Source organism: Trachypithecus francoisi, unplaced genomic scaffold (assembly GCF_009764315.1).
Source record: "Trachypithecus francoisi isolate TF-2019V2 unplaced genomic scaffold, Tfra_2.0 Lachesis_group17, whole genome shotgun sequence".
Lineage (NCBI taxonomy): Eukaryota > Metazoa > Chordata > Mammalia > Primates > Cercopithecidae > Trachypithecus > Trachypithecus francoisi.
In genome coordinates this window covers 102,641,665-102,661,334 of record NW_022681462.1, presented here as the reverse complement: position 1 = coordinate 102,661,334, position 19,670 = coordinate 102,641,665, and positions in this window count along the sequence as shown.

Below are 19,670 nucleotides of genomic sequence, written 5' to 3'. Positions count from 1 at the left end.
ATTATCACCACTGCTGATGTCCACCCCACTCATGCCGAAACTGTCATACCCAGTGTTTTCTGCAGGAGAACATTTCCTGTACATCAAACCACAGGCACAACGTCATTCAGATCTTAAGGATTCAACCTCTCCAGGAGATCAAGCATGACCCATGGGGTCTGGACCAGAGAGCAACTAAGAAGAAGACCCTTGTTTGCTTCAATGATTCTTATCCTTGCTTTACATGGAGAGAGTAGGCAGGGGAGAAAAAGGCATGTATGACTTTGGAGCCATCTGGGTGCCTTGGGGAATATGATTCAATTCCCTCTTTTCCTCTTCCAATAGTCTAGTATATTGTGTAGCAATACCACATAAAGGTGCAGAAAGAGGAGGCCAAGTGTAAGTGTGGGTGTTTGGAAGGAATCCTTGGTGATTCTGAAATAACTTCTGTTGAGGACCACTCTTTCTCACAATCATTCCTTTGATCCATTCCATTCAGTTCTGTTCTAGCCTTGGCTCATGGTCCTTGCTGTGGTCTCAGTGTTTGTGTCCCTCCACGATTCATCTTGACACTTAATACCCAATGTGGTGCTATTAGGAGGTGGGGCTTTTAGAAGGTGATTAGGTCGTTGGGGCTCCATCGTCATAAATGAAACTAGTGTTCTTACAGTCAAGGCCTACAAAAGCCCTTTTGCTTTTCCTCCATGTGAGGACACAGAAGGCACCACCTATGAGGAACAGGCCCTCACCAGACACTGGATCTGCCAGTACCTTGGTCTTGGACTTTCTGGCCTCCAGAACTGTGAGCAACAAACTTCAGTTTTTTATAAATTGCCCAGTTTTTTTTTTTTTTCCCCCAGACTTTTATTTTAAGTACAGGAATACATGTGCAGAATGTGCAGGTTTGTTACATAGGTAAACGTGTGCCATGGTGGTTTGCTGCACAGATTAGATCATTCCATAACCCAGGTATTAAGCCCAGCATCCCTTAACTATTCTTTCCAATACTGTCCTCCTTCCCACTCCCGCACCCTCTGAGAGGGCTCAATGTGTGTTGTTTCTCCCAATGTGTCCACGTGTTCTCATCATTCAGCTCCCACTTAGAAGTGAGAACACATAATATTGTTATTTTGTTATAGCAGCCCAAATGGCTTAAAACATATGTATAGGTTCAACCTTTTTTTTTCCTCAGGAAGTTTTCTTTCAGAGTCTTCTCTACACAGAGATTCACCATTTTCCAGACATAGACAGACATACCTACATTTAATCATAGGGTTTCTTCCATCTTTTGTGGTTAAGTTTCTCCTTTATTCCATAAATATTTTCTGAGCAAGTTGCTTCACCCTGTAGTTTTGAAAATATCCTCATTGTGACCTTCACCCTGGTGAAGCAACTTGTTCAGAAAATAGTCCAATAGCAATATGGATTATTTACCTATGGACTAATCAAATAATCCAACAGCAATGTGGACTATTTACCTATTAGAATATGAACTCTCCACATTCCATAGTTAATTATGTCCTATGGTGGCTGGTTTGTTCACAATCCTTATGAAATATGTTTGCCAAAGAAAGGAATAGATGTAAATTGCACATCTCCATATCTCCACTTTTCCATATCCACATACCCATATCTCCACTACAGTCATAGCTCCACTTTGCAGCATACGGAGCCTCAGAAAAACTAAATAGCTCCCCCAAGACACCAAGCTAGGAAATTTATATTCTTTTTCTAAACCACTCCTGATTCAGAAATTGCTGCCTCTTATGTCATGTCACCATACAAGGTCACAATGAGGATATTTTCAAAACCACAGGCTTTTTGTTGTCTCTCGAAGAATTGCAAAGCCTGTTAAGTTTCATAAAAACTGATTCAAGTTAGAAGGTGATAACATCGAATAATGAGTCACATTCATATTTCAAGCAAAAGCATCAAACAGTTTTGCAACTCCACTTAAAGCATTTATTGTCTGATATCTTAGAACCAATTCCAAGGGGAGCGATGGATTTGGGTCTGGATGCTATAGAATGTGGTCAGTATTGAAGTTATTCTGTGGAGGATAACTAGGATATTGAGTGTAACAGTAGTGAGTTCTTTGATGGTGGATTTAGTCGAGGCTAAGCTAGGTGATGTTATGGCCCAATGGCCAGGCAGATAGTGCCTAACTCATTATGGATATTCAACATTTGTTGAATAAATAAATGAATGAATGAATCATCATGTGGGGCATTAAAATTCATTAGCTTTAAACTGCCTCTTCACCCTGAGAGACTAAGTCTATGATTCTCTTTTTCTATATCTAGCCCTATATAAAAGCAGTATTATTCTGTCTAAAATGTGCGTGTTATGTGAAATCCTTCATTGCTAGCTATGCCATAGACCCACATTCTGACATTCTGAAAGAGGAAATTCTCTCTGAATGTTCAATGCTGATACGTATTGGCTGGCTGGCATCACTCATGCCATCTGTCACAGTGGCATTATGCCTAATTGCAAGGTGGCCTGACAGTTTTAAGGGACTCTGCATGCCAATCACATTTGAGTTTAGCTCGCTAACCTGCGGAACCCAGAGCATAACAATCTGAAAAAAGTTTCCCTGCTGGTAAAATGCAACTTCAAGGGAAAAGATCATGCCTCATTAAAAATAGCCATATTTCTGACAGTGGTAGGTATCCTTCATATAGCCTCTACTGAGTTTACCTTTCTCTAAATGATCACTGCTATGGGGATCTCATGCCTAAGAGAAAAAAAACAATGGACAAAGGCCACGTCTTGTCCAGCCAGAACCACTGACACTTTACAAATACTCAAAATGTCTTAAACTCTCCTGCTTGGAAACAAATGTACCAAGCTGCCTGGATTTTACAGCATTGTCTTCCTATAATAAGCAAACATCTGTTACCCTAAAATTCAGTTTATCTTTTGGAAAAGATGCAGTAGGAGACTTGATATGAGTGAATTTGCTTACCTTCTGGAATTGTCATGGAAAAGACCCAACATAAGCATTAAAATATGTAGATTGCAAAACAGGAAATTAAACTGCTTTCCTAACTTTGAAATTCTGAAAGAGTATGTTTAGGTTTAGAGCTGCTGGTTACAGATGAGAAAGTAGGCTCAGAGATGGTGAAAAATGATTCAAGATCAAATAGATGAATGGCTGAAGCAGAGCTAAGATTAAAACCTAGGGGTCTTACCTCCTAGAACATAATTCTTCTAATACACACTTGTAATGAAGGCGATTTTTTTTTAGTAAAATGGTAATTATTGCCTGTAAAGAACTATAGATTCACCAAAGCATGTTTTTTCCCCCCTTTTATTTTTCTGTTACTTCAATGGCCAGTTGTTTTGCATAATAAATCCAACTGGCCATGCACACAAATGTATTTCATTAGTCAAATGACTGTGTAAAATATTTTGAAGATTTGGTATTCTTCATTTTATAACCAAAGCCTTTGAAAAAATTAATAAGATGACTGCATCTTTTATTTTTATTAAGGAATCATTATTTTAAGCCAAGCTGTCATCATATTTCCTGTGGACAGATGCTTTTGTGTTCCTGTAGATTCCATAATATAGTGCTGAATACATACCAGGAACTCAATATTCTGGACTGAATATAGATTCGTGAAATACAGAAGAGTAGGGAGGATAGAAATGGAAGGCAAAGAGAAGGAACAGTGTCAATAGACGTAGATATGGATGATGTCTCTTTTTTAAATAAAGCCCAATTCTAGAGGGCAATATTCCTCATATACTATTTATATTACAGCATTCTCTACTTAAATATATTTGCGTGCCTTCATGGCTATCTGTAACCAACACACTGCACGAGCTGAACTTGACACGCAAATTAAGAAAGTTTATTTTTCTCTCATCGCCATCTTCAAACCCAATTTATTGTTTTTTATTTCTTTCTGATATCCCTGAATGGGTAGTTTTTGTAGCTTTTTGATCATGTTCAGGCATTAAAATGAACTCATTTTCAGTTACTATAAATTCCAGGCTAGTATAAATCAATACTTTTGTCTCACATATTTGTTTGAAATGATCCACAATCGCACAGTTTATGTCTGACTCAGTTTCTGCAGCCTTCAGAGGAAAGCAGGGGTAACGTGCTCTTAGGTTTCATATTACATTACGTCTTCTGGGTATTACCTATAATTCCTCTAAAGGGGTGCTGCAAGGGCAATGTCCTACGTGATTAGTGACCTCCGTGCAGGTTCCAAAACGCTGGCTGGCTCACCTTGGAGCACTTGTTGTGGGTTTACTTAAGGTATAACTGGCCCTCTGTCTTCTTCCTTTCCTCCTGTCATTGAATAATGCATTTGTTCCTGGTATGGGTGATCCACCGTCTTTGGTTCAGCTGGGTTCCTGGGAGTCTCCCCTTGCCAACAAGAACTACCAGGCATTCTCACTGTTCTAAAATCTGGCAATGTAGGCACCTCCCAGTGGAAACAGAGACATCTTTGAAGGGAAATGCATATGTTCCCAATGAAATACAGCCACCCAACCACAATGCAAACACATCTCTATGACCACACAGGCACCCACGCCCCTACCCCAAGTGAAATCCAGGAACCTCCTGAGAGCTCTTCATGCTCCACCTCAGAAGAAAGCAGGTGTCTGCATGAGTTAGCTCCCGAATGTGCTGGCAGCTTATTTCCATGCTGGAGTGGGGGAATGGATTAGCTTCCAGTTTCTTTTCTCAATAGACACCCGCCCTTTCCCTGTGGCACCGAGACCATCTCCATCACTTGTACTAATGTAGTGTTCATTTCTAGGCACTCCATACCCTGCCTTCCCCTATTTCTAGCTTTGATCAATTTCTACTCTCCCCTTTTTTAAAGTTCAAAGACGGGTGATAGATCAAGGATCTTAGAAGAAGCTTTGATGACTTCTTAGCAATTGCTACAGAGAATGAGTCTAGCTATCCTTTAAAAAAACTGAGATAATTGTCACCTGGGTATTTGGTTTCATGACCATCCGTAAAAGCTCTAAAGGTTGGCACAATTATTGGATAATCAGTTACACTTATTTATATCAGAACTTGGTCTGAAAAGATTCTGAAATGGTTCCTTAGAAAGAAAATGTACAATGACTAGTGCATTATATGCAGTTAGATAGTTTTGTTAGTAATTCACTCGTTCCACATGCTTAGTATTTCTCTTTTAGAAAAAAAAAAAATTTAAGTTCTAGGGTACATGTGCACAACGTGCAGGTTTGTTACCTATACATGTGCCATGTTGGTTTGCTGCACCCATTAACTCGTCGTTTACATTAGGCATCTCTCCTAATGCTACCCTTCCCCCACCTCCCACCCCATGACAGGCTCAGGGTGTGATGTTCCCCACCCTGTGTCCAAGTGTTCTCATTGTTCAATTCCCACCTATAAGTGAGAACCACATGCTTAGTATTCTGTATTTCCAAACGATTCAAGGTACCATTAGTTATAAATGTCTTTTCCACTAGACAAAGAATGTGCAATAATAAATTTGTAAAATGTTTATTTGATAAAATGCAGCCTTGTCTTATTAAAGTTCCTGGGAAAGCAATGTGTCAGTGTCTCAATGAATAACAGAGGCCAGTGGTACTGCAGAAAGTGAAAAGCAGGCAATGCAAATTGAAGGCCTTGCAGTTCACTTAACTTTTAGCATGCGTAAATAGCCGTATCATCTAGAGAGCTTTACTTTTCTGATTTATAAAAGAATGAAGATTAAGTGCATCTCAAAGAGTTGTTTTCGGGTTCTTACAATGTATCACAAGTAAAATCTTCTGACTGACACAGAGCAAAAAAAAATTTAACCTATAAAAGCATCACATGTTATTTATTAAAATTGGATTCTTATGTAAGTAAACACACATTTCAAAAACTGTGTATCTTTCATATTCGACTTATACAAACAGGGTGAATTTCATCTCCCCATATTATATAGATGAGGAAAGTTAACCCAACTATGCTTTTGCCAAATAGGTAAGAAGATTTCTTTGAAGACAAGTCATAGGCCCACAGTTTTTATCTTATATCATGACTGGTGAATAAAACTACTTTGCAAAGCCAAAATGTTCTGTGATTGCTGTCTGGGTCAATCATAATCATTTGGCCAGTGCCTCTGCTTCTTGCAGGGAGGCCGTGTCAATAAGCCAAGCCCTCCAAGGCTTCATGTGGCTGCAATTAAGGCTCACCCCACCCCTTGGGTTTTCAGAAGCTAGGCATATTGTGGAGAATAGAGAGAGAAAACAGGGAAAGAAATTACCAGCATTCCAGGAAATACGCCTGCTGTGCTCCAGCCTTCTTCACTTCGGTGATGACTTTTATTATGTTCTATTGATTTTCATGTTATTTCCCATTTTTGAGCAGAATAGCTTGAAGCAATAGCAGCAATAAAGCAATGTTTCTGTCAGTCATCTTGGTCTTTCTCACCCACACGCATATTATCTCTATCACATACACATAAACACACATAATTCTTCTAAGGGTTGCATTTCCAAATATAGACAATAAGACTAAGATTTCTAGAACAATCATAGGAGCATGCCTAGAAGGCTTCAACATTTAGCACGATGCCTAGAGTATACGTGAAAAGGAATGTTGAGTGCATTGACCTGCACGTATCCTGAGAGTGAGGGTGAGTGGCATGGTTCCAACTGTGCTAAAGAGTGTATGCAGAGCAACACTGAAGAGAAAAACAGGGTGTGATGAGCATAAAACCAGGAGAGCTTTCAGCAAGCAGTTTGTGGTTGGCAGAAGGATAAGATGCTTGCTCAGACAATCGGCCCCATGTATACACACCAGGTACAATCTCTGGGACTGTGAATGGGATGAACTATCATTTCCATGAAGAAGGCAGTTTATTATAGCACAGCCAGCTTTTAAAAAGGGAGATTGTCCTGGACAGCACTGACCTAATCAAAAGAGACACGGTTCATCCTGAATAAAGAGGTCTGAAGCATGCAAGAGCTGTTTCACAAGGAAGATTTTATCCATTGTTAGCACTGAAATGAAGAGGACCAAGTGGCAGGGAATGCGGGTGGCCCTTGGGAACTAAGAGTGGCCTCTGGTTGACAGCAAGGAAAGACACAGTGACCACAGTGCTATTCCTTTCCAAGCAACTGAATTTTGCCAACCTCAAAAACTAGCACAGAAGAGGATCCCAAGTTCCAGAGGAGAGTGCAGCCTGACACCACCTTGAATTTTGCCTTAGGAGACCCTAAGCAGAGAACCCAGCCATATCACGGCTGTACTTACAGAATCATAAGCTAATAAAAGGCTGTGTTTTTATAATGCAATAATTTACATTAACTTATGAATTACATCTCCTAAAATTTATTGTTTTGATGGTCAAAATTCAATGTTTTTATTATAGTATTCACAAAGCTGTCCACTATTTAATTTCAAAACATTTTCATCACTGCCCCAGAGAAACCTCAGACTCACAAGCAGCTGTTCCCCATCCTCCCTCCACCAAACCCCAGCAACCTCTAACATACTTTATGTTTTGATTCCATTTATACATTATAAAATATAAATGGAATCAAAACAGAAAATGGAATCATATACTATGTGACCATTTTGTTTTTGATCCTTTCACTTGGCATAATGTTTTCAAGGTTCATCCATGTTTTAGTATGTACATTATTCCATTCCTTTCCATGGCTAAACAAAAAGTTTTCATTTTATGAATACACTGCATTTCATTTACCTATTCATCAGTTGATTGACATTTGGATTGTTTCTCCTTTTTCGCTATTAGGAATAATGCTGCTATGAATATCTTTGTGTAAGTGTTTGTGTGAACATGTGTTTTCAGTTCTCTTGGGGTTCCACTAGGAGTAGAATACTGAGTAGCATGATAACTCTGTTTAAAATTTTGAGGAACTGATAACATATTTTCCCAAATAACTACCATTCTGCTTTCATATTAGCAATATTTGAGGGTTCCAACTTCTTCACCTTTGCGCCATAGCTGTTGTCTGTTTTTCTGTGAAAACATGTCTATTCAGATCCTTTTTCCATTAAAAAATAGATTGTCATTTTATTGTTCAGTTGTAAGAATTTATTTGTATATATGGACATACATACATACATAATTTTTAAATATATATATATATATGTTCTGGATACAATCCCATATCATATGTATAATTTACAAATATTTTTCTCACATTCTGTGAATTGTTTTTTCACTTTTTGAAGTTGTATTTTGAAGCACAAAAGTTTTTCATTTTGATAAAGTCGAATCTATCTATATTTTGCTTAGTCACTTGACCTTTTACTATTATATTTAAGTGACTACCACCTAAATCAAGATCGCCAAGTTTTACTCTTATGTTTCCTGCTGCGAGTTTTACAGTTTTAGTTCTGTAGTTAAGTCTGTGATCGGCTTGGAGTTAATTTTTCTACATGATGTGAAATAGACATCCGACTTAATCTACTTGCATGTGTGTATTCAGTTTTCTAGCATCATTTTCTATCAGGGCTATTTTTTCCCCATTGCGTTTTTCTGATTCCTTGTTAAAAAGGAATTCATTATAAATAGATGTATTCTCAATTCTTTCTATTGATCCTCATATCAGGATCACGTTGCTTAAGCTTTTGGAAATGTGAGTTCTTCCACTTTATCCTCTTAAAGACTGTTTGGCTATACTGGGTCTCTTGCATATTCATATGAATTCTAGGATTAATTTGTTAGGTTATATAAAAAGTCAGCTACAATTTATATACAATTTATATAGGGTCTGCATTAAATCTGTAGACAGGCTTATGCCTGTAATCCCAGCACTTTGGGAGGCTGAGGTAGGCGGATCACCTGAGGTCAGGAGTTTGAGACCAGCCTGGCCAACATAGTGAAACTGTCTCTACAAGAAAATTAGCTGGGTGTGGTGGTGCATGCCTATAGTACCAGCTACTCGAGAGGCTGAGGCAGGGAAATCACTTGAACCCGGGAGGCAGAGGTTGCAGTGAGCCAAGATCGCGCCACTATACTCCAGCCTGGGTGACAGAGCGAGACTCTGATTCAAACTAATAATAATAATAATTAATAAATCTATAGACAGTGTGGGATTTTAACAATGTTGTGTTTTCCAAACCATGAATAAAGGATACTTTTCTATTTGTTTAGGTCTTCTTTAATTCAGGCATTTATTTTGGTAGTCTTCAGTGTATAAAACTTATACTTTAGTAATTTTTATGTTAATAATTTTATTTTTAATGCTATTGTAAATAAAATAGTTTTCCTAACTTCATATTTCAACTGTCAATTGTTAACATATAGAACTATAATTTATTGCTGTATATTTGTCATATATGTTGCACCCTTGAATTCACTTATTAGCTATAATAATTTTTTTGGCTTCTTTAGGAATTTTTATATTAAAGATTATGCCATCTGCATAAAAGTTTTTTTTTTTCTATTTTTCTTTTTCAGTATGTATGACTTTTATTTCCTTTTCTTGTTAATTGTCCAAGCTGGAACCTCCAGTAAAATATTTAATATAAGTGGCGATAGTGGAAATCTTGTCTTGTTTCTAATTTAGGAGAAAATCTGTCAGTCTTTTGCCATAAAGTATGATATTAACTGGGAGTTTTTTTAAAAGATATTCTTTATCATGTTAAGAAAGTTTTCTTCAATTCCTTCTGAATGTTTTTCTGGTGAAAATGAGTAATATTGTCCCTTTTTGCTGTATCAGTTGAGATTATCATGTGATATTTTTCCTTTATTGATACAGTGCATTACATTGATTAACTTTGGTATGTTGAGCCAATCTTGCATTCCTGTGTTAAATACCAGTTAGTCATGGTATATAATCCTTTACTTATTTCACTAGATTTGGTTCCATGGTATTTCGTTGTAGATTGTTGCATCTCATCTACACTTTTTAGGAATTCGGGCCTGTGGTTTTCTTTCATTGTGATGTCTTTGTCTAATCTTGGTATCAGGGTAATAATACTGGCCTCGCAGAATATGAGAAGTGTTTCCTCCTTTTCTAGTTTTTGAAATAGTTTGTGAAGGGTTGGTGTTAATTTTTCTTTAAATATTTGGTGGAAAATACAAAAATTAGCAGAGCATGGTGGCAGGAGTCTGTAATCCCAGCTACTCGGGAGGCTAATGCAGGAGAATTGTTTTAACCCCGAGGGCGGAGGTTGCAGTAAGCCAAGATCATGCCACTGGACTCCAGCCTGGGCAACAGAACAAGACTCTGTCTCAATAAATAAATAAATAATAAATAAATAAATAATAAATACACAGTTGGTGGAAAACACTCATAAAGCCAGCCAGTCCGGGTTTTTCTTCGCAGGGAATTTTTTGGTTTTTTTTTTGCTTTGTTTTGTTTTTTCTCGATCAGCCTAGTTTGTCAATGGTGTTCATCTTTTCAAAATACCAACTTTTGGTTTTGTTACATTATCTATTGTTTTTCTAATCTCTATTTCACTTCTTTTTCTAGTTTTTTAAGGGGAGTATTTAGATATTTATTAGCGTTTTCCTTCACTTTTAACATAGGCATTAGCACGTACATTTTCTTTCTCTTAGTTCTACGATAGCTGTGTCCCGGAAGTGCTTTTATGTTGTGTTTTTGTTTTCATTCATCTTAAAGTACATACTGATTTCATTTGTAGTTCTGTCTGTGAACCATTTTATTTTTATGTCTTCTTTGCTCCACTATCCTGACTTATTTTATGTTAAGTGCATATTTTCTTGTGTAACACTTTGATTTCCTATTGTATTGTATTTTTGAATTACTTTCTTTCTTTCTTTCTTTTTTGAGATATCATCTCACTTTCTTGCCTGGAATGCTGGAATGCTGACTGCAGTCTTGATCTCCTGGGCTCAAGGGATCCTCCCACCTGATCTTCCTGAGTAGTTGGGACTATAGGAAGGCACCACCACACCCAGTTAATTCAAATATATTTCTTTTGTAGAGATAGTGTCTTTCTATGTTGCCCAGGCTGGTCTTGAACTCCAGGCCTCAAGGGATTTTCCTGCCTCAGCCTCCCAAAGTGTTGGGATTACAAATGTGAGCCATTACTCCTGGTTGTTTGGAATTTTTTGTTTTAGTGATTGTCCTGGGGGTTAAAATTAACATCTTAATTTATAAAATCGACTTTGGATTAATACAAAGTTGATTTCACTTGTACACAAAAACTTTGCTCCTGTGATGCTCCATTCCCACCTCCTCCTCCTGTGCACTGTTATTATCACACAAATTACATGTTTATACATTATAAGCACATCAAACACAGTTTTATAATTACTGGTTTAGGCAGTTTCTTTTCAATCAGATAGAACAGAGCTAAGAATAAAACATGTGTTTGTACCTCTTTTATGTCTTTTATGTTTACCTAGAAGTTACCCTTACTGATACTCCTTCTTTCTTCTCATGGATTCTTCTCGGATTTTCCCACTTCTGATTCCACTTAGAGGCATGTATCCTCTCTACACCTATTCTCCACACAACAGCCAGAGCAATTCTTTAAAAATTCAAACTTACATCATGCCACTGTCTTGAGCAGTGCCCCAGAGCCATGCAGCCTGGCTTCTCTGTGCAATTAGAATGAAATCCAAATACCTGATCCTGGTCTGTAAGATACTTATGGCATCTGGCTTCAAGTTATATTTCCAACTTGACTTTCTGCCATACTCTAGGCTGTACTCTACACTCAACTACACATCATCTTTATTCTGTCTTTTCAGCATCCAATCTCAAATCTGTGTTCAGACTGGTGCAATTGCAGTTTCATGGTTTGGAAGGTTCTTCTGCCAGACAATCACGTGACAAGCTCTCTACCTTCGTGCTCTCAGAGGGGCCTTTGTGGAGCATCACTTGTGATGGTTAATATTAGATATCAACTTGATTGGATTGAGGGATGATTAGACGGCTGGTAAAGTATTGTTTCTGGGCGTGTCTGGGAGTGTGCTGCCGGAGGAGGTTGACATTTTAGTCAGTGGACTGGGACAGGAAGACCTACCCTCAGTGTGGGTGGGCACCATCCAATCGACTGCCAGTGCAGCTGGAACAGAGCAGGTAGAAGAAGGGGGATGAGCAGCTTGTTGAGTTTTCTGTTTATCTTTTTCCTTCCCATTCCAGACTCTTGCTTCTGCTCCTCCTGCCCTTGGACATTAGACTCCAGATCCTTCGGCCTTTGGCTTCTGGGACTTGCACCAACTGCTTTCTCGGGGCTCTTGGGACTTCAATGATAGACTGAAGGATGCACTGTTGGCTTCCCTGGTTCTGAGGCTTTTGGACTTGGCCTAAATTACTTCCTGCTTCTCTCTTTCCTCATCTAGCAGAAAGCCTATGGTGGGCTTTGCCTTGTAATCTTCTGAGCCAATTCTTCCTAATAAATTCTCTAATAAACTCTCTTTCATATATACATATACACACACACACACACACATACACACACATATATGAACTACTAGGGCATATAGGGCATATATATAGTAGTTCTGTCCTTCTGGGGAACCCTAATACATCCCTTAAGACCAACCTGTCTGCCATCTTTTACTCTTCATTCTTTTACCTTGTTTAATTTTCTTTATTTCCGTCATCAGTATCAGAATTCTCCATAGTCATTTGTCTCTCTTTTAGATGGTAGGTTACACGAAGGCAAGAAGTTTTGTCTGCCTTCTTTGTTGCTGTTTCTCAGTTGCCCAAAATAGTGCATCATTAATAGTGGGTGCTTAATAAGTGCTTGTAGAAAAAACGGTGTTAATATTGAAAGGCAATTGAGATGAAGGGAAAAATAAGAACATATTTTCTTCTTGTATCTTGTGCACAGCCTACATAGCATTTAGATGTTGGATTGCTATTTATTGATTAGCGGGCTTTGTAAGTTTAATTCACAGTATATTAGGAAATATGGAGAGAAAATGTACTATTTTTCAGCTTTGTAGGGAGGTAGAAAAAGGAATTAGGAACAGATAGTATTCAAAGCAGTTCTGAAGGAGTCACTGTGTACAGAAACAACAGGAGAATTAGGTGCAGTCAGGACACATGTGTCCTTCTAGCCACCACCACCACTTATTGGAATGTGTACTTGTCACTGGAACTTTCAGTCTTATATTTTATTTTTCAGTCATTTTCCATATCTCACCTTATTTGCTTTCTTGGGAAGGCAGTGGCCTGGTTCAAATAGCATAGCCCTAGGGAAGCACCCACATTGCAGCCAAGAAGAGACGACAAAACTGAAGTCCAGAGGTGTGGTACAGAATAGAAGATACAGACTTGAATGAAGCCACAGCCCAGGGAGTTGGTAATGAGGCCCATGCTACCTGGTGCATACTTAATAAACATTTGCTGAGTTAATTAGCAGACTAAGGTCAGGATGCCGAGTGATGGTACATGATTGAATATGGAGGCCATGCACGGAGTGAAGGGTCTGAGCCCACGTCTGTGTGATCTGTCTGCAGGCTGGCTCCTGGAGGGGCCAAGCAACAGAGTTCACACATCCTGAGTGTGTTCATCTTCCACTCTCTCCTATTTCCTCTGCCATTCTTCCCAGCATAATTGTGAATGCACTGTTAGAATATTTTATTACTGGCTAGTTAATCCATAAGTAAGAGATCTGCTTTTAGTCATCTCTCTCCATTGAGTGCTCATTGCTGTGCTGGTCAACACAAGAAGTCATGTGTCTTAGTGGAAGAGTAGAAGTCTGGGGAAAACTACGTGGGTTGAGGGGTATCTTCATCCAGGGGCATAATCTTCATCTAATTCAGTCTCTTCATCGTCAGAAAATTATGAATAATCATTGTATCCACCTCATGGTTTTGTCATGAGGATTACATGATTTGATATATGTAAAGCACTTAGAATAGTATCTGGCATACCGTAGGTGCCCGATAAATATTAATTATTTTTAGGATGATAAGGGTGAAATGGACCTTGTTGCTGTCCATGTTACTTCATGTGTGTGCACTCAGGTAGGTGTCGTGCACACACATGAAATAACAGGAGCACTGCTAAATGCTACATTTTGTTTAATCATCTGTAAGTGAAATAAGTGATCAGAAGAGGGAGGGATGACTTGGAGATAGCACAATCAGAGAAAATTCCCAAAGATGACCAAAGTAGTGGTACTTAAAAGTCCTTAGACTTTTTTGTTGGTTATGATGGAGGCTTTCTCTTCGTTCCTTCCATTGCAGCGAGGCCTGTGGACAAAATACAATGCACAGTCTGGTTCAAGACATACTCATGTGGAGGCCAGGTGACCACCACCCCTCGGTCCCGAACGGGTTTGGAGTCCTTAACTAGAGGGGAGGTGTTACAGTGCCAGTTGTTGGGGAGAGCTCGTGCAAGTAGTAGACAGATCTCCAAGAAGCCAGGTTCTGCCCTTCTAATGGGAAGACAGACGGAATGTCTGTCAAAGGGTCCCTGTGGTTCCAGCAGCTGCCACACATGTGAAGTCTGTGTTCCTCCTACATCAACCAGGCCCGGGGAGGCCACCATCTTTGCAAGAGGCTTTTCCTGTTCTCCCCGTTATATGATTTGGATTTGTGTCTCTGTTCCAATCTTGTGTTGAATTTTAATCTCCATTGATAGAGGAAGGGCCTGGTGGGAGGTGACTGGATCGTAGGGGTTGATTTCCCCTTTGCTGTACTTGTGTTAGTGAGTGAGTTCTCATAAGACCTGCTTGTTTAAAAATGTGTAGTACTTTCCCTTTCACCCTCTTCCTCCTGCCCTGGCCATGTAAAATGTGGCAGCTTCCCCTTTGCCTTCTGCCATGATTGTAAGTTTCCTGAGGCCTCCCCAGAAGCAGAAGCCTATACAGCCTGCAGAATCGTGAGCCAGTTAAACCTCTTTTCTTTACAAATGACCCAGTTTCAGGTATTTCCTTATAGCAGTGTGAGAAAAGACTGAATACACCTTGTTTTACTTTTGACACTATAAAGCATTTTTAGTATAGCCTAAATTATTATTTATAAACATAAGTCAAACAACATGTCTTCTTTGTGCAAAACCCTTGGTATAGTCCCATCACCCCTGAGATGTGTGAGAAGCTCCTGTCCCTGGTCTCAGCTACCCTCTGCCCCCATCTATCATTCTTTCCTACTCTGAGTGACACACTCACTGTGGTTCCTTGGGCACCTTAAGGCGCTTTGCTAGTACTGTTTTCATGTCTCCTCTCACTTAGTTTAGGTTTAAATTCAGATATCACCTCCATGACCATCTTATCTAACATGGCTTTCCTTTTCACTCCATGGCCTCTAACACTAATTCATTTTTCTTCCTGGCACTTATTACTACCAGCCATTGAGAAAAGGAATCTATTTTGTGTCATGCACTGTAAATCAGAAAATGACCAAAGCAAGTAGCACTCACTTTAAGAGACTTACTTGCCAAAGTTAAGGATGCGTGCCTAGAAGACAAGTCTATGCCTTTCTCCAAAGATGATTTTGAGGGCTTCAATATTTAAAGAGAAAAATGTGGATATTGGGGAAACACACAATTTTCATGTGAGAAGTGATGGAGAAAATGGTCATTCATGCCTTTGTTTGGCTCTGGGAATCTGAATTTTTATATAAGATAACATAAACAATAGGGCAGAGGAAGCAATCAGATATGCATTTGTCTCAGGTTAGCAGAAGGGTGACTCTGAGTTCTGTCCTAGGTCCCTGCACCTGTGAAGATAAGCTATCAATTTACATTGCCATGGTGAACCTTAGTAGAAATGCTTTAGGGTAAAGATCTTGGGGGCCACCAGGCATTTCCTTGTGGGCAAAATGTGGGGGAGGTGTGTAGCTTTTTATCTTTGTAACCATGTTATTTTGGAATCAAATGGGAAGTAGTTTGCCTGACCCAGTTTCCAGCTTGACTTTTCCATTTGGCTTAGTGAGTTTGGGTCCTGAGATTTATTTTCCTTCCACCGCACCAAAATGAAAAACAAAATGTCTTTCAAGCAAGAAAGAAGAATAATAAGACTTCTCTTTGGACCAATCATGGATATTAACTAATTAGTGTTTGTCAAGTGCAGGACATGAGATCAGCACAGAAATGTAGAATCAGAGACTGGCAGTGGCGAGCAACCAGCAGTGTGAATCCACCACTGACCAGGGCAGGGACTTTCCACAGACAGAGTCACACGCTGATTAAGAGTTTGGCTTCTGGGGACGGGCGCGGTGGCTCACACCTGCAATCCCAGCACCTTGGGAGGCTGAGGCGGGCGGATCATTTGAGGTCAGGAGTTTGAAACTAGCCTGGCCAACATGGTGAAATCCCATCTCTGCTAAAAATACAAAAATTAGCCAGACATGGTGGTGGGTGCCTGTAATCCCAGCTACTTGGGAGGCTAAGGCAGGAGAATCACTTGAGCCATGGAAGCGGAGATTGCAGTGAGCAGAGATTTCAGTGAGAGAGGTTGCAGCGAGCAGCCTGGGCGACAGTGAGACTCTGTCTCCAAAACAAACCAAAAGAAGGGTTTGGCTTCTGGAAACCAGACGATGAGCGTTCTCATTGTGGGGCTGCGTCTTATTAACTATGAAGACTAAGAAAGACTCCTCGCCTCTCTGTGTCTTCATCTGTAAAACAAGAATAATAATATCATCTACTTCATACCATTGCTGAAAAGACTAAAAAAGTTAATGTAAAAAAATACTTAGTACAATGCTTAACACAAAATAACGTTGTAATAAATGTCAGCTATACTCATTATTTTATTATCCATTTTTATATGAAACAAATCTAAGAAGGTGACTGTCCCAGACTTTCATAACATGATAACTGAATTGCCAACTGTCTTCCCTCCTTTAGTTTCCAGTCTCACTAAGACAATTTCTGATTTTGCTTCCTGTGTAGCTCAGCCTACAGAAAATAAATTCACATTCACACTGAAATGGACATTCCAGCTCCTGTGGTACAGATTTTCTATGAAAAATGAACATACTTAGATTATGGTTTGGGCATGAAGAATTGAGTCAGCATCACTTTGTCTTCTGAGATAAAACAATTCTAGGCGTGAAGACAAGACTGGATTCCTGAATCATATTCCCCTGAGAACGATGATTCATTAAGGTAACAGCAATGAATGGGGTTTCTTCTGCTTGGTCAGTGGTGCCATAGCCTCCTGGAACCCATTGATGATTCCCTGGGAGAGTCCCAGGGTAAATGGGAAGGGGTAACATTGCACTTGGTTGCTTGGGATCTGTTACTGCCAATAAGACCGGATATAGACATCTTTGCTTGCCATTCTTTCTGACAAACCACTGACAGAGGTATTCATCTGACTGATATACACCATATCTGTGTATAATCCTAGTTGTTAAATGGGAACCAGAACCAACTGGGGCATAGGTAGCCTTCCATGGATTGAATTTTTTCCCTTATAAAGATATGTGGATGTCCTAACCACCAATTCCTTAGAATGTGATTGTATTTGAAAATAGGACTGTTGTAAATATAATTAGTTAAGAGGAGGTCATAACAGAGTAGGATTGACCCTTAATCCAATACGACTAGTATCCTTTTAGGAAGAAGAATCACACAGAGGAGCACGCCATGTATAAACCCAGACCCACAGAGGGAAGACAACCATAGACAGTGGAGGCAGAGACTAGAGTGATGCAGCAGTAAACCAAGGAACGCCAAGTATTGCCATCCAACACCGGAGGGAGAAGATGGAAGAAAGGATTCTCATTTTTAGGTTTCAGAGGAATCATAGCCCTGCTGACACCCTGATATCTGCCCTCCAGAACTACGAGGCAATAAATTTCTGTTGTTTCAATTCACCCAGTTTGTGGTATTTTGTTATGACAGTCCCAGGGAACCAACACACAGCCGTGCCACCCAACAGTAACCATTAGCATCCTTTGGTGCACACTGACCCTACCGTTTCTTAAGGGACTACTCTATGTTAAACATGTGTTTGACATGAGGTTGGAAAAAGGCAATGCTCACCTTAGGCATTAAATACAAACAAGTGAGAATATTTTGTGAGACTCCAGATAATGTCTTCTATGTGAAGATCCCTATTTCTATTATTAGTATACGAGCTCAGATTAGCTAACTGCATTTTCCTGCTGAAAGGAAGACCCAAGGCGTGATTTAATTAGTCAATCTCTTGCAAATTGATGGTTTAGGAGAGAATGGCTGTAGCAAGATATCCTTGTAGCATTTTTATCCCTCATTGATTCTGCTCTGGTAAGCACATGCAATTCCACATCAAGAAAGAGAAGAATATGCTGAGGACGCATCATTTCATAATGCTGGAAAGCAGATTTATAGAGATTCCTGTAGACTCTGAATGCCAGCCCAAATTATAAAAGTGCTAGTCTTCTTCCAAGTTTTTTTTTTTTTTTTAATTTTTTTTAGGAAGAACTCAATCCATGCAACAATGAGAAATTTATTGTGTAAGTTATGCTAGTGTTAGTAAAATGAGATGTGTTGATCATAGTCTGATCAAATACTGCATCTGGTAGTAGTAGAACTCTTTATTCAGACATTTCTGCTTGAATGGATCGGTTATTAGCCAGGAAACAAACTGGCTGATCCCATGAAAGTATTTATAGTGAGGGTGGTGCAGTTGTAAAATCAAGGGTGCCATAAATTTTGTCCCCGGTAGCTCTTCAAACAGGCATGCAAGTTCTATATGGATGGCCGTGCATTTCAATTGCATAAGCAACCCGCTATCACCATCTCTCTTTGTGTATGTACTGTGGCAGCAAGCAAAGCCCAAGGCTATTGGCAGAGCTGATAATTTTTTTTGTTTTTAACATGATTACCACTGCTTTTGGATTAGGTAAACTGTGAGGAACCAGAAGCAGGGCTTTTCAGCTTGAAAGCTGGTGCATTTGCCAAATGAGTGATTTTGAAAGTTGGCCTCCCTTTGCTGAAACATGTTTTTTACATTCTAAGAAACCTCCGGCATTAAAGACAAATGTTGTGTTCAGGACACAGGAATCAAATTGAACGCTATGCATCTGAGCTTTTAAAAAATTTTCTTTTGTGGAATGAAGACTATGGAATGAAGACTAGTCAGATATGGGCTTCATTTATACTCCATCATGCTTTTTGTTGGCTTCATAGGGAGGGCCCTGGGGAACCACATAATCTGGCCATGACCAGAATATTGGAACAGAACTCTGTGAACCCTATTTATGGTAGCACCCCTTAGTCTAAGATAACACAGGGAGCAAGAGGTTGACAGGAAAGCCAGGGGAGCAGGGAAGTCTCCTGAAGATATTAAAGAGAGAAGTGCTAAGTTTCCTTTCTAAGGTACATGATGGATTCAAGGGAAAGTCACATTTGACTAAAGCCCAAGGGATTGTTGCTTCTAACCCAGTTTCTTGGCAGAAGGTATTGCAAACTAAGAGCCAGATTCATATATGGGTTCCAAAATAAATCAACAAATAATTGAATAATCCCTGGAGGTTTAAGTTGGGAGAAACTCCTCCACAGCTTGCTACTGAGGCAGAACCGGTTGAAACTGAAATACAACCCCTGCCAGACGATCTGTAAAAGGGAAATTGTTACCGAACTGACAACTGCCAATCAAAGAACACCAATGGACAAGCCAAAAAGAGCACACGTCTCATGGTCCCAAGGATCAACCTTCTCAGAGTTTTCACTTAAGTGGCCACTAAGCCAGTTGTCAATCCAGGACTTTAGACTAAAATCTAGGGCTTCATCCATTACCTCAGAGTGTCTTCTGTTTCTTGCAGCCAGTGATAAATACAACAAACATCTGAGATGTTTTAGCT